Below are 17,310 nucleotides of genomic sequence, written 5' to 3'. Positions count from 1 at the left end.
AAAGGCAGTTGGAGAAAGAAAGGGAGGATCTCTCTAAATTTCAAGAATTAATTGAAAAGTGCTGACAGAAACAAGAAACATAATAGCTAAATGCTGGTAAAAGGAGAGAAATGGTTCTTATTAGAATGAAATTGCATTCCCAAAATACACACTCATTGACAATAGGAAGAAGTGGAGTGGCAGGTAGAAAGCAGGCTGAAAGTTTAATTGTACTAAAAAGAAGCAGGGATTGTGAAAGAAGCTTCATGTAAGCCTGCCTAACCTGGAAAGGAGGCCTTTCATTGTGTGCTGTTAACACTTTCTAATACTGGCCAAGTAGCAGTGTTGCCCTTCCAAGGACAGGTAGCCATTCCTTTGAGTTTATGTCACCTAGATTCTTGCATAGTCCCCCATTCTAAGGATTGAAGTCCATTGATTTCGAGGTGGGGTTCCATCCTGTTGTTTATCTAGAGTGACCGAAAATCTTATATCCATACTAGGGACATTTCCTAGTTTGTTAACAAGGCCTACATTCTTCCTCACTGTACTCACCACTGAGTCACTATATTCTCACCCACAAGATTTAGTCCTAAAGCAATGTCTTGATTCAATCTATCCAGAGTGACTCTCCATTCACCTAGCTCTGAAAGTTACTTTGTTTTATGGAATACTTATCTTATTATCTCTGTGTCTAACTAAAGAATGGAGTACAGAATTAGGGCCAGTTCTCTCACCACAAGACAGAGGCCTCTGTCCTCTTTGGGGACCTCATACTCTTCAGCCCAGGCCGGGATTCTGGACCTTGATCTAGGTAAGAATAAGTAGAAAGGAAGAAGCAAGGTCTTCCAGGTAGGCAGACAGATGCTCCTGAAAGATTCAGTTGGTTTAATGATCAGCAAAATAATGGACATAGTTGTCCAAGAAAGAGGCATCTAGAAACATTAGTCCCACCACCACTTACAAGGCCTCTAGAAAAATGAATGACTACCATTCAGCTGTAAATCCAATCAAACTCCTGAGATTTTACTATGACTTCCAAAGCATCCTTTCAGGTCTACTTTACTGAGGAAATAAGGTTGGGTGGTTAAGTGTTTGAAATAGCTATCTCCCGATTCCTTTAAGAAGTCAGTTAACCCCAGAAAGAATTCATGGAAATCAATTCTAGGGCCATAATTGAAAGTAAGGAAGGTTTTTAAATAACTGAACAATAGAAATATGAGGCATATGGAGAACAATGTAAAGGAGACTTAAATGAGAGAAATAAGAAAAAAGCAGGACATCTACAGAAGTGGAGGGGTGGATAGATTCAGAAGAGCATTTCAACTCATTCTAACTTTCTGACATTCAGTGTTCTAACTTAAAAATTAGTCAAATGCAATGTAAATCAAAGTGATGCAAAGGGAACAACTGTAATTGAGCCTGTGGGAGATTTGCATCAATTTCTTTCAAGATGAGTTGTCCTTGGCTTGCAATCATGTATCTTCCTATCCAGTTATACTACAGTTCTGAATCACCAAAGAAGAACCCAGAAAGAAGCCAAGAAGAGGAGAGGGTCCTCTACAAATTTGTGTATATCAACAACCATCCTCCATTATTTGTTGGTTGGTTTTCTCCTTTGTTCTTGAAAAGGAACAAAATGATAACACTATGTTGGAATCAAAATACAGTGTGTCTGATTGTGGCCTATAAGACCACAAACATGAGCTCCGGAAAGTTCTACTATATGTCTGGCACAAATAGCCCACAGGAACATTGGGAGTTGAGATTTCTCTAAATTTGTGCATCTCGTGTTTCTTTTGAGCTACTGCAATTCTGTTTTGCTCACAGAGCACAACACATTCTTTGATGCAGGCATACAATGAGGAGCGGTATTTTATCCACATCTCTCATATCACACAGTCAATTCAAAAGTTCTTCAGTGAGACCTTGAGAGTGCCCTTGCATTGCTTCTCCTGACCACCATTTGAGTACTTGCCTTGTGTGAGTTCTCTCTAAAGTAGTCTTTTAAGCAAACTTACATTTGCCATGCAAATAACATGGCCAGCCCTCTGGAGTTGCACTCCATTATCACAGGGTGGGGAAGAACTCTTTTATAAATCAAACAGGAAGCAATATGGTGCAATTGAAATGCTAATGGACCTGGGTTCAAATTCTGACCCTGCCATGTGCTATCTGTGTGTGATCTGGTGCATATTCTAAGGACTATGTATGGGAAAACAGGGGTAAAATTTGAAGAGCACAAGAAAGCTTGAGAGATTTAAGTATACATTGGTGGAGGGACAATCCATATTAAGTCAAATCAACAAACTTTTATTGAATGCTTACAAAATCTCAAGCACTATGCTCAGCATTGAGAATACAAATAGAAGCAGAAAGAAAGACCAACTGTCCTCTCAAGGAGTTCATACTCTAGCTCAGGGGTGGGGAACCTGTGGCCTTGAGGCCACATGTGGCCTTCTAGATCCTTGAATCTAAATTTCACAGAACAAATCCTATGGCCTTCAGGATTTGTTCTATAAAATTTGGATTCAGTCAAAAGGCCACACTTAAGGATCTATAAGACCACATGTGGCCTCAAGGCCACAGGTTCCCCACCCCTGCTCTTACTTATATTCTAATAGGGGAAGATATATAAAAGGGATCTGAAGGTGGGGTGGGATTCTAGACAAACTCCAAGAGAGTCAGAGGTGCATTCTGGAAAGGAATGAAGATATGACTGGCTTGGGCCTCCTCCTTAAAATAGAGGTATTGGAGGGAACACTAATCAGAGGTAGAGTCCACAATGGCAGAAGGTGTCTCCAATGTGTGGATTCTAGGATGAAGGTGTTTCTGCGGTATTTTAGTAAAGTCCTGGAGAGTCAGGAGTGTAGGCTAGAGACAATAAAAAATATATTGCTAAGACATCAAAGTACCAGTGCCTAGAACAATATTTTGCACGAAGAAGGTACATAATTAATGTGGGTTGATTAAATGAAAAAATGAGGGAAGAAACTAGTATCTTGGTTCCATGATAATATCATGATGAAAAATAACTTACTAACTCCATAGATAGTGCAAAGATGATGAAGAGAATACATAGCATCATTATTTTCCATGTGACCCCACAACAGAATAGTTAATAAGATTACTCCCTTTTCAGATGTCTCCATATATGTACATAAGGAAAACTGTGTTCATTATATGCATATCTAAGTAAAGAAGAGTAGATGTAAAGAGGTGAGTCATTTAACTATCCCTTCATTTGGAGATGCAAATTCCTCTTAGACAGAGATCCTATAGCTGCCTTCTCCAATCCTTATTCACCTAGCTAGCATTTGCGTAATCCTTAATGGAGCTATGAGAAGTGGATCTCCAGAATGTGGAGCAACAGAACATAAAAAATACTATGAATCTACTACTATGTGGTTGTTCACATGGCCTGAGAGCAGAGTTGATGGACACCAAAACCTCTCAATGCCTGCCTCCTCATTAGAAAAGGGGTATTTCCTGGGTAGTATAATTCCAGAGTTTAACCTATTGGGTGAAAATGGAGATTTCTTGAGCAGTGCCAGCCTTGAAGGTTGCTTCTGAGGACTATGACATATCCTGAGAAGAGAAACTTCCTGAGCAGTGTGCCTCTTGAAGAGAGAACAGTATTATCCATGTGTCCCCTGCTCCCAGATGGAGGAGCCATAAGAGGCTAAAGCCAAGACATGGGGTGAACAACAAATGTTGGCATGACTTGTACAATCTAAGTAGGTGTAGTAAGAAAGGGATTATCTGTCTGTACCATGTTTTACTTCCAGGGAAATGAAAATCAAGGCATAGTAATACAACTTTGCAGAAGTCTGTATAGGACTCTCAGAGAGAGGAGTCACTAGAATGTCATGGTGTTGCCCTGATGGCAACCCCAAGTTCACTTTACCTTGTAGGGAAATCCAAACCACAGGGTAATGTTGACTCAGTCTACAGCACCCTGTGGAAAAGTGGAACCTCCTGGAGAATGAAGAGAATTGTGTTTATTGTTGATGAGTCATGAGAATACCTTTGTGATTTCTACATTTGAATTTCTTCCAGTCTCCTGGAGCTTCTGCATTTTTAGTAGGATAAAATGTAGGCAGTCTTGTTCTCAAAACCACGTTACCTTGAGTACTTACACAAGAGCTAGTTTTATCCACATTTAGAGAAACCTAGACATAAGCTATACACAAACTATACTTGGAAATTTCTGGTAGCAAATCCAATGTGGAAATATTAGCTAATGAAATAATAACTTTGGAGTTCAAGATGAGTCTCATTCTGTTTGACCTAGCATCAGGGGCCTCTGGGCAACAGTTTATAGTATAATTAGTATAGTGGTAAGGAGACTTAAAAGGATAAGATAATAGTCAGCCTCTTGACCTCCATTTTTGCCTGGGTTGAAAGGGATGTGGCTGTTCCTCTTTCCCCCAATTCTACTCTAGATTTAGTCACAGCTCTGATGTTCCTCATATTCTGAACTCTAATATGGTTGCTATCATCCATCATTATCACCATTCAGCATTATTCAACAAGCATTCATTAGGCATTTAATTTGGGCAAAGTTGAATGATAGTTACTGAGGATACAAAAATAGATTCAACATAGATTCTTCTTGTCAATCACTATCATCAAGTATTTTTCTAAGTATCCACTTTTGAGAGGGCATTACACCAGGTCCAAAGGACTCAAAAGAGGCTTCCTTTATGTCCTCTTCCCTCAAGGAGCCTACAATCTCATCTGAGACATGAACATATAGTTACAAAAACAATTAATAATACAAGATAGAACATTATAAATGGCAAGTAAATGGTATAGGCAATAAGTCCTACAGGAGTTCCCAGGAGGGAGCAATCCCTGGAAACTAGGGAAGTTAGGAAAGTTTTCCATAGAGAAGATGGGACTTAAAGTTTGTCTTCGAAGGAAATGTAGGACTTAGACAAGTTGAAAGAAGAGAGAAGGGCATGGCAAGCAGAGGGAACAACTGGAAGCAGGCCACCATGTTCAAGGAAGAAAGACTCGGACATTTTGATCACTATTGTAGGAAACAATTTGTGGAGAGAGAGGTAAGGTTAAAGAGCTTGGGAGATACCAAATTGTGTAGGGCCTTGAATGCTAAGCTAAGAAGTTCAGATTTTATCCTATAGGAAATGGAAAGCCATCAGAGGTTAACTGGCATGGAATGAAGAGGGTTTAATCCCAGTATGCCAACATCCAGTGAGGCATTCTACCTCCTGAGAACAGAATTCTTCCTCTTCCCCCTCCCCATTCCACAAATCACCTTGAAGTCCTCTGCTGTTCCATGATGATGGGGCCATACCCAGGCCACCACTACCATTGTCCTATTACCATGGCTCACCTTTCCCCATGCCCCCTTTCCCTTCCAACTTCTGCTAGGCTATGCCAAACTCTTGGAAAACAGGCTTCCCCCACCCCAACTTTAACAATTACTTTCATGACTAAACTGTCCTCTGCACAACCTCCTACCCCTTCCCTATGACTGTTTTTTGCCCACAGAAGGTTGTGGTTTCAAGGGAACATCTTGCTATGGCACTAGAAGCTATTAAGTTTTTGAAGCTTTCAGACTCACAGATTGTAAAGAAGATACTAAGAAAACAAGAACTCATTATCAAGTTTTGTAGTGTGCCTGGTAGGCATAAGAGTTATAGTGTAGACTATGGGTAATTCACAATGTATATTGTTATGTAGCAATTGCTGGACTCCTTGTGCATATCTTTCTCCTCCTTTTTGCTTTTGAGTAACTGGAGGAAATAAAGTATGCCTGCCCTAGTGGTATCCATGGTGATTAGGGAATTTGATAACTTGGAAAGGAAAAGGAAACCTTCGGGGAGAGAAGAAAAGGACTCAAGAAGATTTTTCTTTTTGCCCTCTTCTTCTACTAAGGAAATGGCATAGAAAGACCAGAGAATTCTATGGGAACATATTTTAACCTTGCCCAACAATGAGGACAATGATCTATGCTATAGAACCATGGGAAAAATGAGTAAGGAGGAATAATGTGCATACCTTTTGCTTGTAGGTATATAGAGAGATAAACGTTGACGTGGAGATGGAGATGAGATGGGTATGTATATAAATATAGATACAGATATGGGTACAGGTATAGGTGTAGATACTGATATTGGTATTGGTACAGAAATAGGTTTAGATATAGAGGTATAGATATAGTATAAGAGTAGCAGGAAGGAGAGAGAAAGAGAGGGAGGGAGGGAGGTACACAGAGGAAGAAAGAGAGAGAAAGGGAGTTGTCTTTGAAACGTGATTCATTCTAAGATTTCTATTGTTTTCCTCCTTACTAAAAATAATAATAATAATAACAATGTAATACCATGAATTGGATGCTTGCAAGTAAATATTTAGTATCTAGGTAATTGGGGTTATAATGTGTACATTTCTGCAGCTATCCTGGATAGGAACTCTGAGCTAGGAGAGTTTGAAAAATATCCAAAATATACTGGGGGTCTTTATGTTAAGGGTGACAATCATCACTATCATCAGCAATCTCAACAAAGTATTTGCTACATGCACAAGATGCAGTACAGACAAAAGATAGCCTCTATTTAATAGTTGCTTGCAATCCAATGGGAAGACAAAATTTCTATGATGTGCAATGCAAAAAAAAAAAAATCAAACAAGAAAAAAAAAAGAAAACACAGCTCCTCTTTCGGTCCCCTGCCTATAGTTAGCCCCATACAAATTTAGACTAGCCTTCTTGAGTGCATCATGACTACTTCATTACAAATAATGAGAATTACCTAGAATATAGACACCATCCCTAAAATGGGATCACTTTGCAAGATATGTATAAATATGTGCATATATGTGTGTATAAACCTATGTATACATCTAACTGTTGTGTGTATATGGAAAATAACTTTGCATAAGCATCTTTCCCTTCAAATACATTTCATTCTTTCTTATCATCACTGGTCTCTTTATCTTCATCATATTCAGTGTCAGAAGTTCAGTTCAATTGAGCCACTCTCCATCAGGAGCTAAGAAAGACATTTGTCTTATGTTTTCACTCACAGTAACACCTCTTATGTAGTTCAGTGTTCAGGCCACTGAAACCTTCTCCTCTTTCAATAAATGGGGTAAGAGGGAGGGATTGTGCACAAACAAATTATATCCACCTCAGGTCTCAGCTCCAGAGAGCCACTGTTCCATGTCCCAGTTATTGGTTCCATTGAACTAAATTTATTTATCTCTCTGATCCTCTCAAACCAAATAAATAAGAAGAGGAATTTCCTACCATGAACTGGGCATCAAAGTCCTGCCCAGACAGCTTTAGAAAGAAGATGCCATCTCTGTTAGCAGGGTCCCATGCTTCTTTTCTCTCTCTTCATATTCTCAAGACTTGTTTGCTCTGTCATGCCACAGCAATGGATGAGGTCCTTCCGCCATCCTCTTCCCTGAAGAATTTTCCTGTCAGAGAGGACAGTAAAGAAGAATAGAACCAGGGTAGGACATTGTCAGAGTGATTGGGGTAAGTGGTCAGAAAGTCTAGAACAATGTTATTATGCTTAAATTTAACAAGTCTTATTTATTAAGTCATTAATTCAGCAAGCATTTATTAAGCACCTACTATATGTCAGCCCCCCCCCCAATTGAATGTATCATGAGAACAAGGATTGATTCATTTCTTCCTGTCTCTCCAACAGCTCAGTGGTTCAGTGGATAAAGTTTTAGTCTTGAAATCAGAAGAACTGAGTTCAAATCCAGCCTCACATATCTATTATGTATGTGACCCTGAACAAGTCATTTCACCTCTGCCTACCTCTGTTTCTTCCTTTGTAAAATAGGGATGATAATAATATAACCTAACTCCCAGGGTTATTGTGAAGATACAATAAGATGATCTTTGTAAAGCACTTTGCAAACTTTAAGGTGCTCTATAAATGCTACCAATTCTTGGCACATAATAGAGGCCTAATAAATGTTTGGTGATTGAAGACATTGTTTTAGGTGATAGAGTTTTGTTTTTTTTTATTGGTGGGGAGGGGTGGAGTAAGTAGAATAGATCTATGATTTCATTAATATAGGGAAATCTTAGTGAAAATCAGTACCTGATCAGCAACCTATAATCTCTTTTTTTACTATTTCTTTTTTTCCCCACTTAATATTGTTTCATTTTTCCAACTACATGCAAAGATAGTTTTTGACATTCACTTGTATAAGATTTTGAGTTCCAAATTTTTTCCCCCACCCTTCCCTCCCCCTTTCCCAAGATGGCATGCAATCTGATATGGGTTACAGATGTACAATCATATTAAACATATTTGCACACTGGTCATGTTGTGAAAGAAGAATCAAAACAAAAGGGAAAAACCATGAGAAAGAAAAAACAAAAACAAAAGAAAGAGAAAATAGCATTTTTTGATCTTCATTGAGACTGTATAATTTTTTCTCTGGATATGAAAAGCATTTTCCATTCTGAGTCCCTTGGAATTATCTTACATCATTGCATCGCTGAGAAGAGCTAAGTCTATCAAAGTTGGTCATGGCACAATGAGCAACCTATGCTTTTAAAGAACAGTCTTAGGTCCTGAGAGCTTAAGTCAATTCTTTGAGTCACCCAGCCATCACATGTCTTGGATAAGACTTGAACCCAGGAGACTATTAAAGAATCTTGACTTCCACTTCTGGGAGCCAAGATGGCGGAGTAAAAAGGTAATTGCTCTCACCCTCCCCTATCAACCTCTGAAAACCCAGAAAATATCACCCCAGAAAAAACCCTGGAACAGCTGAACCAGAAGAAAGACAGGGTGCAGCAGTGCAGTAGCCCAGGTAGCTAGAGGGATTAATGGGAAAGGCACCTCTTACCCTGGGGGAAGGGAGCAGTACGGAATGGGCGTTGCCCAGCAAATAGTGGAAAGACCCACTTTAGCACACCAGGAGGAGATTCTTGTGCCTTGGCATTCTACAGCAAACAGATCTCCCAGTGCCTCAGCAAAAATAAGGGAAGCAGCACCACAAAGGGCCCCAGGTGGATAAGCACCTGGCAGCATTCGTCTGAAAGGAGCTGAAGAAAGCAACCTAGAGGTGCCAAAAAGTTCCAGCCTTGTTGATTCCAGCCCAACACCAGGTAAGCTGCCAGAAACCTACAAGCCTCCAATTGCCAACATGAAAGGCCCCAGCTCCCAAAGCCAGTGACCAAGACCTAGGCTCCAAACACAAGAAGCTTGGGTCAGTGCCCTCTGCTCCCCAGCAGGAGAGCTCAATCTCTTTAAAAGCCCAGAAATAAAGAAACACCATGAGTAAAAAGAGATGTATGATAGACTCCTATTATGAGAAGAGTGAAGATCAAGACAGAAATTCTGAAGAGGACAACACTGTCATCAAACCCACATCTGCCATATCAAAAGGAAATATGAACTGTTCTGAAACCCAAAAAACCTTCTTAGAAAAAATCAAGAAGGATTTTAAAAGTCAAATAAGAGAGGTAGAGGAGTCCTTTAAAAGTACAATTGGCCAATTGGAAAAAAAGTACACTGAAGAAAACAAGTCCCTAAAACACACAATTGGCCAATTGGAAAAAAAGTACAATGAAGAAAATAAATCCCTTAAAAATACAATTGACCAATTGGAGAAGAAAGTACAAAATCTAACAGAAAAAAACAATATGTTAAAAATTAGAATTGAATAAATGGAAACTAATGACTCTATGAGAGAGCAAGAATCAGTCAAACAGAAACAAAAAAATGAAAAAATAGATGAAAACGTAAAATATCTCATGGGTAAAACAGCTGACCTGGAAAATTGATCCAGGAGAGACAATTTAAAAATAATAGGCCTACCTAAAAGTCATGATGAAAAAAAGAGCCTGGACAATATCCTTCAGGAAATCATAAAGGAAAACTATCCTAAAGTCCTAGAACCTGAAGGTAAAATAACTGTAGAAAGAATCCATCGCTCCCCTCCTGAAAGAGATCCCAAATTGAAAATGCCAAGAAATATAATAGCTAAATTCCAAAATTACCAGATAAAAAAGAAATTACTGCAAGCAGCCAGAAAGAAACAATTTAAATATCAGGGAACCACAGTCAGGATTACACAGGACCTTGCAGCATCTACATTAAAAGACCATAGGGCATGGAAGATGATATTCCATAAGGCAAAGGAGCTTGGAATACAGCCAAGGATTAGCTACCCAGCAAAAATGAGTGTGATTTTTCAGGGAAGGAGATGGATATTCAATGAAATAGGGTATTTCCAAATGTTCCCGATAAAAAGACCACAGCTCAACAAAAAGTTGATCTTCAAGTACAAGATTCAAGAGAGACATAAAAAGGTAAATGGTACAGAAAGATACAATATGTTGTTAATAAGGGCAAAATGTTTACATCCCTAGAAGGGAAGATGACACTTGCAACTCTTGAGAACTGTATTGTTATTATACCATGTGAAAGGACTATACATAAAGGGGGTGGATATTAGTTGACTTTGATGTAATGATAAAAAAAAATTTAATCAAGTGGGTTACATGGATCCAAGTAAGTGGATTAGTTTGAGCTAAGAAAATGTATTGAGAAAAGAGGAGGCAGACAAGGGTAAATTACATTACAGGAAAAGACACAAAAACCTATTAAAGCAGAGGTAAAAAAGGGAGGGGAATGAGCATTGTTTGAACATTACTCTCATCAGATTTGGCTCAAGAAGTGAATAACATAATCAGTTAGGTATAGAAATCTACCTTGCACTATAGGCAGTAGGAGGCAAAAGGGGAAAGAAAAGGGAGGGGGGATAGAAGGGAGGGAAGAAGCAATAAGGGTAAAGGAGAAGAAAAAGGGAAAGGGATAACAGAAGGAAGGTGCTGGTCAAAAACAAAACACTAGTGGGGAGGAGGAGAAAGGAGAAAGAAAAGCATAAATGGGGAGAAAAAAGGATGGAGAAAAAGACACAGATAGTAATCATAACTGTAAATGTGAATGGAATGAACTCTCCAATAAAACTGAAGCATACAGTGGATTGGATTAAAAACCATAATCCTACAATATGTTGTTTACAGGAAACACATTTGAAAAAGAATGACACGTACAGGGTAAAGGTAAAAGGCTGGAGCAAAATATATCATGCTTCAGGTGAAGTAAAAAAAGCAAAGGTAGCAATCCTGATCTCAGACAAAGCAAAAGCAAAAATAGATCTTATCAAAAGAGATAAGGAAGGAAACTACATTCTGCTAAAAGGCACCATAGACAGTGAAGTAATATCATTACTAAACATATATGCACCAAATGGTATAACATCCAGATTCTTGGAGGAAAAGTTCAGGGAGTTACAGGAAGAAATAGACAGCAAAACTATACTAGTAGGGGACCTCAACCTCCCCCTCTCTGAACTAGATAAATCTAACCACAAAATAAATAAGAAAGAAGTTAAGGAGGTGAATAGAACATTAGAAAAGTTAGGTATGATAGACCTGTGGAGAAAACTGAATGGGGATAGAAAGGAATATACTTTTTTTCTGGGTGGTACATGGCACATACACAAAAATTGGCCATGTACTAGGGAATAAAAACCTCACAATCCAATGCAGAAAGGCAGAAATAGTTAATGCATCCTTTTCAGATCGTGATGCAATAAAAATTATACATGATAAAGGGCCATGGAAAGATAGACTAAAAAATAATTGGAAACTAAATAATCTAATCCTAAAAAATGATTAGGTCAAACAACATATCATAAAAACAATCAATAATTTCATTCAAGAGAATGACAATAATGAGACAACATACCAAAACTTATGGGATGCAGCAAAAGCAGTTCTCAGGGGAAGTTTTATATCTCTAAATGCTTACATAAATAAAATAGAAAAAGAGGAGATCAATGAATTGAACATACAACTAAAAAAACTAGAAAAATAACAAATTAAAAGTCCTCAATTAAACACCAAATTAGAAATATTGACAACCAAAGGAAAAATTAATAAAATTGAAATTATGAAAACTATTGAACTAATAAATGAAACTAAGAGCTGGTTTTATGAAAAAAACAATAAAATAGATAAATCTTTGGTTAATCTAATTTTAAAAAAGAAAGAAGAAAACCAAATCACTAGTATCAAGAATGAAAAGGGTGAAACTACCAACAAGGAAGAGGAAATTTAAACAACCATTAGGAATTATTTTGCCCAACTATATGCCAACAAATTTGACAATCTTAGTGAAATGGATATATATTTACAAAAATATAAATTGCCCAGATTAACAGCAGAGGAAGTAAAATACTTAAATAACCCCACCTCAGAAAAAGAAATTGAACAAGTCATTGATGAGCTCCCTAGGAAAAAATCTCCAGGGCCAGATGGATTTACATGTGAATTCTATCAAACATTTAAAGAACAATTAATTCCAATACTATATAAACTATTTAGTAAAATAGGTAAAGAAGGAATCTTACCAAATTCTTTTTATGATACAAATATGGTGCTGATACCTAAACCAGGAAGAGTCAAAACAGAGAAAGAAAATTATAGACCAATTTCGCTAATGAATATAGATGCAAAAATTTTAAACAAAATATTGGCAAATAGATTACAGCAACTTATCACATGAATAATACACTATGACCAGGTAGGATTTATACCAGGAATGCAGGGCTGGTTCAATATAAGGAAAACTATCAGCATAATCCATCATATCAACACCAAAACTAACAGAAACCACATGATCATCTCAATAGATGCAGAAAAAGCTTTTGACAAAATACAACACCCATTCCTATTAAAAACACTAGAGAGCATAGGTATAAATGGAGTCTTCCTTAAAATAATGAATAGCATCTATCTAAAACCTTCAGCAAGCATAATATGTAATAAGGACAAACTAGAAGCATTTCCAATAAGATCGGGGGTGAAACAAGGCTGTCCATTATCACCACTGTTATTCAACATTGTACTGGAAACATTAGCTTTAGCAATAAGAGAAGAAAAAGATATTGAAGGCATTAGAATAGGCAAAGAAGAAACAAAGCTATCACTCTTCACAGATGATATGATGTTATCCTTAGAGAATCCCAGAGAATCAAGTAAAAAACTACTTCAAATAATAAACAACTTTTGCAAAGTTGCAGGCTATAAAATAAACCCACATAAATCATTGACATTTCTATATATTACCAACAAAGCCCAACAGCAAGAGATAGAAAGAGAAATTCCATTTAAACTTACTGCAGACATTATAAAATATTTAGGAGTCTACCTCCCGAAACAAACCCAGGAACTCTATGAACACAATTACAAAACACTTTTCACACAAATAAAATCAGATCTAAATAATTAGAAAAACATCATTTGCTCATGGGTAGGCTGAGCCAATATAATAAAAATGACAATTCTACCTAAGCTATTTTACTTATTCAGTGCCATACCAATCAAACTACCAAAAATTATTTTATAGAGTTAGAAAAAATAATAACAAGATTCATTTGGAAGAACAAAAGGTCCAGAATATCAAGAGAACTAATGAAGAGAAATGCAGGGGAAGGTGGCCTAACCAATCCACATCTTAAATTGTATTATAAAGCAGCAATCACCAAAACTGCTTGGTACTGGCTAAGAAATAGAGTGGTGGATCAGTGGAATAGGTTAAGTATGCAAGACACAGTAATCAATGACTATAGTAATCTATTATTCGATAAACCCAAAGACCCCAGCTTCTGGGATAAGAACCCACTCTTTGAAAAACACTGCTGGGAAAACTGGAAAAGAGTATGGCAGAAACTAGGCATAGACCAAAATCTCACACCACATACCAAATTAAGTCAAAATGGGTACATGATTTAGATATAAAGGCTGATACTATAAGCAAACTGAGAGAGCAAGGAATAGTTTACCTGTCAGATCTATGGAGAATAGAAGAATTCATGACCAAACAGGAGATAGAGAACATTACAAAAAGCAAAATAGATAATTTTGATTACATTAAATTGAAAAGTTTTTGCACAAACAAAGCCAATGCAACTAAGATTAGAAGGAAGGTAGAAAATTGGAAAAGAATTTTTACAACCAGTCTCTGTGATAAGGGCCTCATTTCTAAAATATATAGAGAATTAAGTCAAATTTATAAGAATACAAGCCATTCCCCAATTGATAAGTGGTCAAAGGATATGAACAGACAGTTCTCAGATGAAGAAATTAAAGCCATCTATAGGCATATGAAAAAATGCTCTAAATCACTGTTGATTAGAGAAATGCAAATCAAAACAACTCTGAGGTACCACATCACACCTATCAGAATGGCCAACATGACAAAACAGGAAAATGATAATTGTTGGAGAAGATGTGGGAAAATTGGAACACTAATGCATTGTTGTTGGAGTTGTGAAATGATCCAACCATTTTGGAGAGCAATTTGGAACTATGCCCAAAGGGCTATCAAAATGTGCATACTCTTTGACCCAGCAACAGCACTTCTAGGGCTATATCCCAAAGAGATCACACAAATGGGAAAATGACCTACATATACAAAAATATTCATAGGAGCTCTTTTTGTGGTGGCAAAGAATTGGAAACTGAGAGCATGCCCATCGATTGGGGAATGGCTGAGCAAGTTGTGGTATATGAATGTGATGGAATACTGTTGTGCTATAAGAAATGATGAACAGGCTGACTTCAGAAAAACCTGGAAAGACTTGTATGGTCTGATGCTGAGTAAAGTGAGAAGAACCAAGAGAACATTGTACACAATAACAGCCACGTTGTGTGATGACTAATATTGATAAACTTAACCTTTCCTGGCAATACAAGGATCTAAGACATCTCCAGAGGCCTAGTGATGGAAAATGCTATCCACACCCAAAGAAAGAACTATGGAAGCCAAATTGTTATTTTTTTTTCTCTTCTGTTGAGTTTTGTTTCTTCTTTCTGATGGTTCCTCCTATTTATTTTAATTTCTACCTACAACATTACTAATGTGAAAATATGTTTAATATGAATGTAAATGTATAGCCTATATCAGATTGTTCACCTTCTTGGGCAGGGTGGTGGGGAGGAAGGGGGAGAAAAAATTCAAACTCAAAAGCATATGGAAGTGATTATTGATAAATCAAAAAAAATAATAATAAAAATTTTAAAAAATAGACTTGAACCCAGGTCTTCCTGACAAAGAGCCTGAGTCTTTATCTGCAAGTCCATTGTTCTAGGGCTACAAAGACACAAACTTGTGCCTTCAAGTATGTCACATTGTACAGGGAAAAGAAAAATGTGTTTCCAGCTGAGTTTTGAGAGGAAGGGTAAAGCAAAAAAGAAAAAAGTCAGGCCATGACTGAAAAAATTTCTCAAGGATAATCATCTGAAGTGAATCCAATGAGAACAGTCTAATGTGTGTCAATGGAGACAGAGTTGTGGTCAGCTGAATCCCCTGATGCAATTCAATTGGACTGTGAGAGGAAATTGGCAGCCACTCTAGGTTTCTGAAGAAGATTGAGATGGAATAGCAAGAAATCTTCTCTACCCCTCTGAGACTGACAAAGTAGTTTGCTCTGGGTAAGTTCCTGAGGTAGGTAGAGAAAATACGATTTATCTCCATTGTTTGTGAATGTGTGTGTATAACATATATGTATGTGTTTGTGTGTATATGTTGTATCTATGTATGTGTGCATACACATATACATATACACATTGCACATATTTATAAAGTATGCACTGCATACACACATGCATATACACACATACTCACATTGCATGTTTTTTTCCTAGATGAAGAAAGCAAGCCTTAGAGAGCTAAGTGACTTACCCATAATCACCCTTACCAGTAATTAAGGAAGATCTAACTATTCTTTGCAGGATAGACACAGAGGCCAGTAAAAAGTATTGTATTATCATGTGGATACAAGGAGTTTAGAGCCCAGGATAGAGGCTATTCCTGTGGTTGTGGATGTGAGCATGAGAACAAAAAACAAGGAAAGGTAAAATCATAGTGAAGGGAAGTGAATGCTGGACTTGGAATCAAGAAGAGCTGGGTTCAAATTCAGCCTCAGACACTTAGCAGTTGTTTGACCCTTGACAAGTCACTTGTCAAGGCCTTAGTACCACATCTGTAAAATGAGGAAGTTGGCCTCCAAAATACCTTTCAATTAACTATAAAATATTACAGAAAAAAATTGACAGGTCTCAGGGATGAATAAACTAAGTAGTGGGTGAAAAGAGAATGGAGAAGATGAAAGGTCAGTTCCTAAGTGCCTATTGTTATCTGCAGTGCTTATTACACTGTCAAAATATAACAAGGATATAATTAAATATCTTTTTCCTTCCTTTCTTCTTTCCTTCACTCCTTTTTTTTCTTCATTCCTTTCTATGGCTTATATGTCTATGTCATAAACAATAATATCAGTAATGCTCAATATGTATCACTGACATTGATCACTTCAGGGCTGAATTCCCCTTGTGCAATCTCTGGGTCATGAAGCATCTTTTTCAGAGCCCTTCTCAGTTTTGAGGTGTTAAGGATCAGGAAGGGATTATGAAATAAGCTCCATGTAACCCTGCTTACCTTGGAAAGGAGGCCTTTCATTGTGTGCATTTAACACTTTCTAATACCTGCCAAGTAGCAGTGTTGCCCTTCCAAGGACAGGCAGCCATCCCTCTGGGTTTATGCCACCTGGATTCCTGCATAATACCCTATTCTGGGGATTGAGGTCCATTAATATTGAGGCAGGGTTCCATCCTGCTATTTATCTAGACTGATAAAAATTCTTATATCCGCACTAGGGACATTTCCTAGTTTGTTAACAAGGCCTACATTCTTCCTCACTGAGCTGACCACTGAGTCATTATAGTCTTATCCACAAGATTTAGTACTAAAGCAATGTCTTCATCCAACCTATCCAGAGTGACTCTCTATGCACCTAGCTCTGAAAGTTATTTTATTCTATGGAATAGTTATCTTATTATCTCTGTATCTTCCTAAAGAATGGAGTGCAGAATTAGGGCCTCTTCTCCATCCACAAGACAGAGACCTTTTTCCTCTTAGGTGGAGCCTCACACTGTCCAACCCAGGCCAGGATTCTGGGCTTTGATCTGGGTTAGGAAGAAAAGGGGCATTCCAGGCATGCAGAGAGATGCTCCTGAAAGATTCAATTGGTTTAATTATCAACAAAATAATGGACATAGCTGACCAAGCAAGAGGTATCTAAAACATTAGTCCCACCATCATTTATAGGGCCTCTAGAAAAATAGGATGACTACCGTTCAATATATGAATTGTATATATATAAATCCAATCCAACTCTGGAGATTTTACTATGACTTCCACAGCATCTTTTTTTGGTTCACTTAATTTTGGACTAAGGTTACGTTGTTAAGTATTTGCAAAA

The sequence above is a fragment of the Vombatus ursinus genome, unplaced genomic scaffold (genome assembly GCF_900497805.2).
Source record: "Vombatus ursinus unplaced genomic scaffold, bare-nosed wombat genome assembly UNPS02014858.1, whole genome shotgun sequence".
Taxonomy (NCBI): domain Eukaryota; kingdom Metazoa; phylum Chordata; class Mammalia; order Diprotodontia; family Vombatidae; genus Vombatus; species Vombatus ursinus.
The sequence above is the reverse complement of the archived record's forward strand: the minus strand, read 5'-3'. Positions refer to the sequence as shown.